This window comes from Pelophylax lessonae (assembly GCF_965119305.1).
Source record: "Pelophylax lessonae genome assembly, chromosome: 3".
NCBI classification, from domain to species: Eukaryota; Metazoa; Chordata; class Amphibia; order Anura; family Ranidae; genus Pelophylax; species Pelophylax lessonae.
In genome coordinates, this window is record NC_138770.1 from 584,422,480 (window position 1) to 584,431,525 (window position 9,046).

The following is a 9,046-nucleotide window of genomic DNA, read 5'->3' on the forward strand; positions in this document are numbered from 1 at the left end:
GAAAAGTTATTCCTAAACAGAAGAAAAATATAAATATTAGTGGCTGTTTAACAGGAAAAAATAAACTGTAAGAAAAAATAGGTATCATTTAAGTAAAAATCAGAACAATTGGCTTATTTAAACTTCTATTCATAATTAAATCTTAACGTTCAAAATTTAATCCTGGAAAGACGATGTCAAATGAGTAATGAAGATCCCTTAGCAAGCGATCAAACTGGACCGATTCCTACTAAGTAGTAACCCAATTCAAATGTTACATGTAAGACACAATGCACTAAGCTTTACACCATTATAGCAATATTCATTTTTAGCCTTGTGACTGTCATTTTTAAATCTTAAATAACTGTCATTTTCTGGAAAATAATAATATTTGTATCCTGATGCATTTGCTATGTGTATTTTCTTTCTTTTTTTTTTTTTTTTTTTTAACAAACACACTTGTGCAATTATCCAACTAGAAAAACTCCTATAATATGTTTATTGTTTTATATTTAAAAAATTCAAGCGATAGAAAATATAAAACAACCCTCATCTATTATTGCGTTAAGAACATCCATTGTTTCTGATCTTTCCTAACATACCCTTCTACCTTTTCTAGCTCACGACGAGTTTGTCCATGGCAGTGAAGTGGTTAAGCGAATTGCTCAGGATAAGAAAAGTTTGGATTGGGAGTCCTATATAGTTATATTAATCATATATGTGATATAAAGGGAGAATTAAAGGGAAGTACCCCAGTTTAAAACAGAAAACAAATCAATTGATACATCAAGAGAGTAAAAAGTAGAGGGAGCAGCTCCCTGGGAAGCCCTCTCTCCAGTATTGATTAAACTGATCAAACTGATGAAAATCAAAGAGTGACCAACCCAAAGTGACTCCCAGCTCACCGCCTGCACTACAGCAGAAGTTACTGAGGAGCTCCTTGTCTGGGATCTGCCTTCTTCCTCACCACTCACTTATTCTATTAGCAGAGAAATCCGATGATAGACAAATAAGACAAACACAAGTCTCAGCCTTATGGATTTCCCTACAAGTTTTTTTTTTTTGGGAGGATTCCCCATAGAGGTGCGAGGTGTCATCGGCTCATTGTTAGTGCCCCTCTCCCGGCTTGGTGCGGCGTGTTTGTCCTCAGGCACAAGGATGCTGATTTGAATAATTCTCCTCGTCCGCTTACAGCTAATACACATCCTTGTCATCAATTGCTGCACCAGGAGACGGCCACGACTGGGTGCCACTGCTGGCAGCTGCATGGGAGGTAATCTTTACATGTTATTATTGATATTATTATGGCAGAGCATTGGAAACAGGAGGACAGAGGAGAAGAGGAAGGGAGATAGTAACAGAGTGGGGGAGAAAAGAGAGGGAGAGAGAAGAAAGAAAGAGACAGAGAAAGAGCGGAGAAAGGGGAAGAGAAGGAAGAAAGAGAGAGAGAAAGAAAGAAAGAAAGAAAGAAAGAAAGAAAGAAAGAAAGAAAGAAAGAAAGAAAGAAGAGACAGGGAGGGAAAAGAAAGTGACAGTGAAAGAGAGAGGGAGGGAGAGAGAGAGAGAGAGAGATAGAAGAGAGAGAGAGGGAGGGAGAGAAAAGAAAGAGACAGAGAAAGAGGGGAGAAGGAGAGATTGAACAGAGAGAGGGGAAGAGAAGGAGAGAGCTAGAGGCAGAAGGCAAGATATATATGTGTATATATATATATATATATATATATATATATACACACACACACACACAGAGGGCACCAAGAGGGAGAAGAGAGAGAGAGGGAGAGAGAGAATAAGAGAGGGAAAGAGAGGGGAGAGAGAGAGAGAGATGCAGAGGGAGAAAGAAAAGAAAACCAGAGTGAGAGAGGGGAAAAAAGAAAGAGGGAGAGGGAGAAATAGAGACAGTGAGGGAGAGAGAGGGAGAAACAAAAAGAGCAAGAGAGAAAGAAAAAAAAAAAAAGAGAAAGAGGGGCAGAGAGAGAAAGAGAGGGAAAGAGGGAGAGAGAAGGAGAGAGAAAATGAGAGAGAGAGAGCAAGAGAAAGAGAGACAAAAAAAGAAAGAGAAAGAGAAACAAGGAGACAGAAACAGAGAGAAAGAAAAGAGAAATAGAGAGAAAGAGAGAGAGATAGAGCAGAAGAGAAAAAACTAGACAGAGAAACTAGAAGAGAGAGAGAGAGATAGTCCAGAAGTAACACAAATCCTATTATTCTACAGGAAATTCTCACTGAGCTTACATGGGTGGCAGCCTGTCCATGTTTGTATATTATAGCAGTCCCAGGGCTGCACAGATGGAACACTGCCATGTGTGTACACACAAGGATAAATGTATGTATATATAGTGTATCTGTGTGTGTGTAATAGGCTTGTAGTTACTATAAATGACAATTATAGTATTATTATACACACATTTTTATAAATGTTATTGTTAATATCCTATAATATTAGGAATATTAAGATCAATACTTTAATATATTCACTTATACATTCTCTTTTTATCTATCTATCTATCTATCTATCTATCTATCTATCTATCTATCTATCTATCTATCTATCTATCTATCTATCTATCTCTATCTCTATCTCTATCTCTATATATATCTATCTATATCTAAATATATATATATATATATATATATATATATATATATATATATATATATATATATATATATATGTATATATATATATATATATATTACCGCCTATGTCTCTTATTTAATTGCCTTTATTGTCCATAGGTTTCCATGAGCCCTTTTCATTATCCATGTACTTGCAGGCAGAAATTGTTCTGGGACGAGCTTGACCCGCAGATGAAGAGGAGATTACACCATGCAGGAATAGGTTAGGTGTTTCTTTCTCATTTAGGTGGAAATGAGTTTCTTCACCAAACCTGCTCCACTGAACTAAGGCCGGGCCCGGTTGCTGAGCATACTTCTGATGGGCTGACAGTTGGACATAAATAAGTTAGGAAATGAGAGGAAAATGGGAATGTCTAGACAGGAAAACTTATTGTGTTCCCTGGATAAGGAAAGAGAAGGGACATGGGTTAAAAATGAAATAAGATATTACTTTTGGGGCACTGTGGAGACTCTAAATGATTGCATGTAAGTCTAAAATAAATAATAAAGAAATAAACACAATTATTAAAATGAATGAAGTTCATGGCGGAGTGTAAATCTTGCTATTCATTGATGATTAGAGCATCTTAAACAATATTCTGTATTTTTTGGTACCTAAAATGATTGATTCATGCAACAGGAGATGATAAAGACATTTCCTTCCTGGAAAATCTCTTCACTGATCTTGGATTGTTCCTTTTTCTATAAGTAAAGGGATAGATTATTTTTGCAAGGCTTCCCTTAGTCAGGCAGTCGCATTAGCCAAGGAGAGATAGTCTTTTTGGCAGTTGGTGAAGCATGATCTTTTTGAGGACAGGTAAATATTGTAGCTGGCCTTAGGCCACACGTTTATAATCTGACACAGTGTGCGATAATCGAAGTGTGTGAATGACAGCAAAGCTTGCAGAAGAGTTGGGGGCACTCATTTCCACAGCCAACAATGTTTATAATGTCAGAAAATCTTTATAATGGTTGAATGATCTTTTCCTTATCTTTAGAAATGGATGAGATCTTTAAACTACAGTCCTCTAGATTGTAAGCTCTTATGGTCCCTCTTTCTTATTATTATGTTTTGTTTTGATACCTGTTGCTAAACAACTACTGTATGTTCTTGTCCTTGATACATGTTTTATTCCCTTTACTAACTTTCTGATATACTTCTGTTACTTTGAACACATAGAGTTATATATCAAAATGCCAAAAATCATAATAAATAAATCAAATAAAATTATGATTGCATCTAAGCTTTGTAAGGATCGCTCTCTTTCTGTAACTATTTTAACTATACATGTATCAGGAGGTAAATGTTGCCCAGAAAAGGGTAAAGGAAGCTTGAAGAGTGGACATGTGTAGATACCATTTATTTGTGAAATTACAGGTATTTATATAATGCCATCAATTTATGCAACACTTAACACTTATAAACTATTTATTCACATCAGTCCCTGCCCTAAAGGGGATTACAATCTAATGGCGCTTTTCCACTGCATGGAACCGAACAGTTCCGCTCGCTTTTGTGCTTTTCCACTGCTGGTACCGCATGGTACGGTGTAGGAACGGTTCGGTTCGGTACGGTACGGCGGCGCTTTTCCACTGCATGGAACCGAAAGGTACAGATCTCTAAAACAGTACCACCTCAATTGTGGTTCCAACAGGTACCATATCCCACAATCCTTTGCATGCAGTCACTACTAGCCACTGATTGGTCAGAGAATCGTTGTTATCCCACCCACTTAACTTTAGTACTACTTTAGTGGAAAAGCAAACCATACCGTACCGAACCGTTCCAACACCGTACCATGCGGTACCAGCAGTGGAAAAGCAAACCCGGCCAAGCAGGGCCGAGTAGAGCCGAGCCGGTACTTGCAGTGGAAAAGTGCCATAAGGTCCCTGTCTAATAGGCAAATGTATACAAGGGCCAATATATACAGGAGCCAATTAACTTACCAGCATTACATTGGAGGATAGGAGGAGACCGAAGTGTTAATTTTGTCTAAAGGCTTCAATACTTATTGGGGTTGATATACTAAAGGTGAACAGAATGTGCACTTTGCAAGTGCAGTTGCACTCTGCAAAGGCGTTTACTCCAGAACTGAACAAATGAGGCAAAGCCTTACTTTGCAAAGAATACCCAATCACAAACAAGGAAAAAAAAAAACAAAACAAAAAAAAAAAAAATCAGTTTTACTTGCACATGATTGGATGATTATAGTCAGCAGAGCTTCCCCTCATTTACTAAACTCTGGAGCAAAGGCCCTTGCAGAGCAGAATGGCACTTGCAAAGTCCACAGTCATTTTGCTTTTAGTAAATCAACCTCATTAAAGGGATTGTGAAAGCAGAAGTTTCTTTAATCCTAATGCATTCTAAGATTTAAAAAAAAACCTTCTGTGTGCAGCAGCCCCCTTCAGCCCCCCCTAATACTTACTTGAGCCGAGCTTTGTTGCACTAGTGTCCAAGCTGCCTGGGACTCCCCCCCCCCCACCCCGTTGGCTGAGAAAGCAGCACGGTGTGATTGGCTACTTCTGCTTTCACTAAAAATCTTTCAGCCAATCAGGAGATAGAGGGGGTGGGACCGGGTCGTAGCTCTGTTTCTAAATGGACACATGGAGCTGTGACTTGGCTCAGGTGCCCCCATAGCAAGCTGCTTGCTCTGGGGGCACCCAATAGGGGGGAGGGGCCAGAGCCAAAGAAGGACCCGAGAAGAGGAAGACCTGGGCCACTCTGTACAAAACCAACTGCACAGAGCAGGTAAGTATAACATGTTTATAACTTAAAACAAAAACAAGACTTTACAATCACTTTAAGAGCCCAGTCACATTGAGGCGACACGACTTCGGGGGGCGACCTGTGAAGTCGCGTGCACCGCTGTGCACCGCGACTCCGGCGCTACTTGCAGAGACTTCACATAATGGAAGTCTATGCAAGTCACTCCGAGGTCGCCCCAAAGTAGCACAGGACCCTTTTTCTAAGTCGGAGCAACTTGTGTAACTCCTATTAGAACGGGTCCTGTACTACTCAATGGACCGCGACATACCGCGACTTGTCAGGCTGACAAGTCGCCTGACAAGTCGCGCTAATGTGAATGGGCTCTTAGTCACTGCCTCAAACCAGTATCAGGAGCTCTGATTTCTCTATGACTTCTCTGACAGCATGCTTTTCCTATGTCCTCCTGTATTTAAAGCATTAAGACAGCCAGGCAACTTGCATTTTCAAGTGGAGGCCAGCAATGACAGCAACCATATTGCTTTTAGTGCAAACTTACTTTAAACTGATGTGGCAGTGTTGGCTGGCCCAAGAACAGGACAAGGATGGGTAGATCCCTCATCTTTTGTCACCATTGTTACTATCTCTATCTTATTATAAACTCTCTGGTTTGGGGTCATATTGCACAACAGCATTTTATGCTGATCAAAAGCATACCAGACTCAACACATGTAATAAAAGATATAGATACTACTTTGATAAACTGCCAAAAAGGGGTCTTTATTGATAAATTCAGATTACAAAAGAATTTGTGGTCAATAGAAAAAAAAACAAAAACATTTTACAACAAACATCTTAGTCATAGAAACTCTTTGTTGTGAATGTCAGTTTTTTAGTATTCTAGATTTACCAATAATGGACCCATTTTACATATGAGTGCTGTCCCCATATTTTACAAAGCTAGTTGCAAATAGAACAAAGGAGTTCTGCAGACAATGAGATGATCTTACAGTGAAAGATTTCAAATAGTAGGTATACTCAGTCTGAAGAAAGGTTCTCACCATCAGGAATCCCTCTCTGACAAATGATGTCAAATAGTCAAGAAGTGGCTGCAAAGTGGCTGTATGGGATCAGAAGAACTGAGATACAGGAAAGGAGAAAAAAAGGCGAAAAGACATTTTTTTTTAAAAAAGACAACTGTTTATATTGTTATTCAGTTAGGGTTTAAATCTGCTTTATTACCATGTTCCAAGAGCAGTACAAGACTTGGCAAATAAACTTGTTATCCCAAAGGCTGGGGGCATCAGTTGTGTGTGGAAGAAGGAAAATGTTTTTGTCAGTTTACAAAGGTTATTTAACCACTTTACCACCGGAGGATTTTGCTGTCTTACTTCCAGGCCACTTTTTGCGATTCGGCGCTGTGCGAATTTAACTGACAATTGCGCGGTCGTGCGACGCCGTACCCAAACGAAATTTACGCCCTTTTTTTCCCATAAACAGAGCTTTCTTTTGGTGGTATTTGATCACCTGTGCGATTTTTACTTTTTGCGCTATAAACAAAAAAAGAGCGTTTATTTTGAAAAATTAACAATATTTTTAACATTTTTTTATATGAAATTCCTCCCAAAAAATATGTAAAAATAAATTTTTTTTAAATTTTTGGCCAATTTGTTTTCTGCTACCTATGTTTGGTAAAAAAAAATCACAATAAGCATATTTTGATTGGTTTGAGCAAAAGTTATTGTGTTTACTAACTAAGGGAAAGATTTCTGTAATTTTTGGTGTTTTTTTTTTTAACGAGTAATGGCGGCGATCTGCGATTTTTTTTGCGGGACTGCGACATTGCGGCGGACAGATCGGACCCTTGACTGACATTTTTGACACTTTTGGGGTTACCAGTGACATTACTGCAGTAATCAGTGCTATATATATGCACTGTTACTGTAAAAATGACACTGGCAGGGAAGGGGTTAATTTTATTGGAGAGGGAGGGGTTAATGTATGCCTGGTGCTTACTGACGTGTGTGGGGGGAGGTGACTGAGTGAGCCAGGGACAGATCGGATGTCCAGCTATGCTAAACACTCCGATCTGTCACTCCCTGTCACTTAGGAGATCCGCCCGCTCTGTTTACACAAGCGGGCGGATCTCCAAACTAGATTCCCCGACGATCGGGGAAGAGCGGCGGCGATCGCCGCTGCTCCTCCCCTGGCTCGACTCCCGCTGTGAAAGAAAACAGAGGGAGCGCGCCTCCGGCGGCGCGCGTGCGCCGCCTACAGGGGGAGGAGTTCAGCGACGTAGGTCTACGTCGCTGGACGATAACGAGCCACTGTGCCGCAGTAGAGGCACAGTGAGCGGTCGTAAAGTGGTTAACAATGGGGACTGATTTACTAAAACTGGAGAGTGCAAAATCTGGTGCAGCTCTGCATAGAAACCAATCAGCTTCCAGGTTTTTTGTCAAAGCTTAAAGGGTAACTCCACTTTCATGGGGAAAAAAATCAGCAAATAAAAAAAAAAAAAAAAACAATATAGCGTATACAATTGCTACACAAATCATATTGTAATTGAATGTTATTAAAAATTACCTTTCCTTTTCAATCTGCAGCTGTTGTAATTTTCTGAAAATGCAATATGGCTACCTGGAGCTGTTCTCTACACAGAATGTATACTGACCACACCCCAAAAACATCATTTCCTGCTTGTGTGATTGGCTCACCAATTTTCCCAGAAGTCTGCCTAAGATACAAGTCAGATTTCTGCAGAGTTGTATAAAGTACTCAAAACCCATACTTGAGTAAAAGTACAAGTGCTCGATCAAAAAGTGACTTGAGTAGAAGTGGAAGTGCTCGATCAAAAAGTGACTTGAGTAGAAGTACTAAAGTATTCAACATTTTTTGTACTTAAGTATTGAAAGTAGTTTTTTTTTTTAATTTTGCTACTCAAGTACTGAAAGTAAAAGTACCAGTAGTTTTGAAAAAAAATTGCTACTCAAGTACTGAAAGTAAAAGTACAAGTACTGTATTATGTAGTTATTAAAGAAAGAAGTCAAAAGTTTGAACATCATATTGTTTTTTATTATTTCAAATGCATTTTTTATTTATACATACAGTAGCATTTATTTTCGTATGCGCTGATAATACACATGTTTTGAGCTTCATGAAACCTGCCATCTACTGTTCTGGCAGTGGTAATTTTTATAATAGTAACGAGTAACTATGCAGCACAGAAAAAAAAATATTGGAGTAGAAGTATTGAAATCATTGAAAAAATGTAGTGAAGTAAAAGTGGAAGTAGGAGAAAAAAATTCTACTCTAGGAAAGTACAGATACCGCCTTTCGGTACTTAAGTACAGTAGTGAAGTAGTTCTACTTAGTTACTATACATCTCTGGACTTCTGGCATTCCCTGCAACAAAAATGTCATTTTTGGTGAGATACTCCCAATAGGAACACATCTAAAGGGATGCAGGCCCAGCAGATTTCCTCATTAGAGCCCTGCAGATGCAACAGCTGATAGATAATTATGAAACAATGAAATAATTATGATAATTATGATAGCAAAAGGTAGGAATGCAACAAAGTTTGTTAAAATCCCTGCAATGTACAGAGATCTCCCAGAGGGGAATGTTTTTTTCTTAACAAAAGTGGAGTTACGCTTTAACTGAACAAGCTGAAGTTAGAAGCTGATTGGCTACCATGCACAGCTGTAACAGATTTTGCACTCTCCAGTCTTAGTAAATCAATCCCAGTGTAT

General features: G+C 38.9%; 1 long non-coding RNA gene across 1 annotated transcript; it reads left to right on the forward strand.

The window, feature by feature from the left end:
- Positions 1 to 761: 761 nt before the first annotated feature.
- Positions 762 to 3,292, forward strand: LOC309551471. Its single transcript, XR_014225085.1, has 3 exons — positions 762 to 1,252; positions 2,189 to 2,299; positions 2,713 to 3,292. It is a non-coding gene; the product is annotated as an uncharacterized lncRNA (long non-coding RNA).
- The last annotated feature ends 5,754 nt before the right edge of the window (positions 3,293 to 9,046 follow it).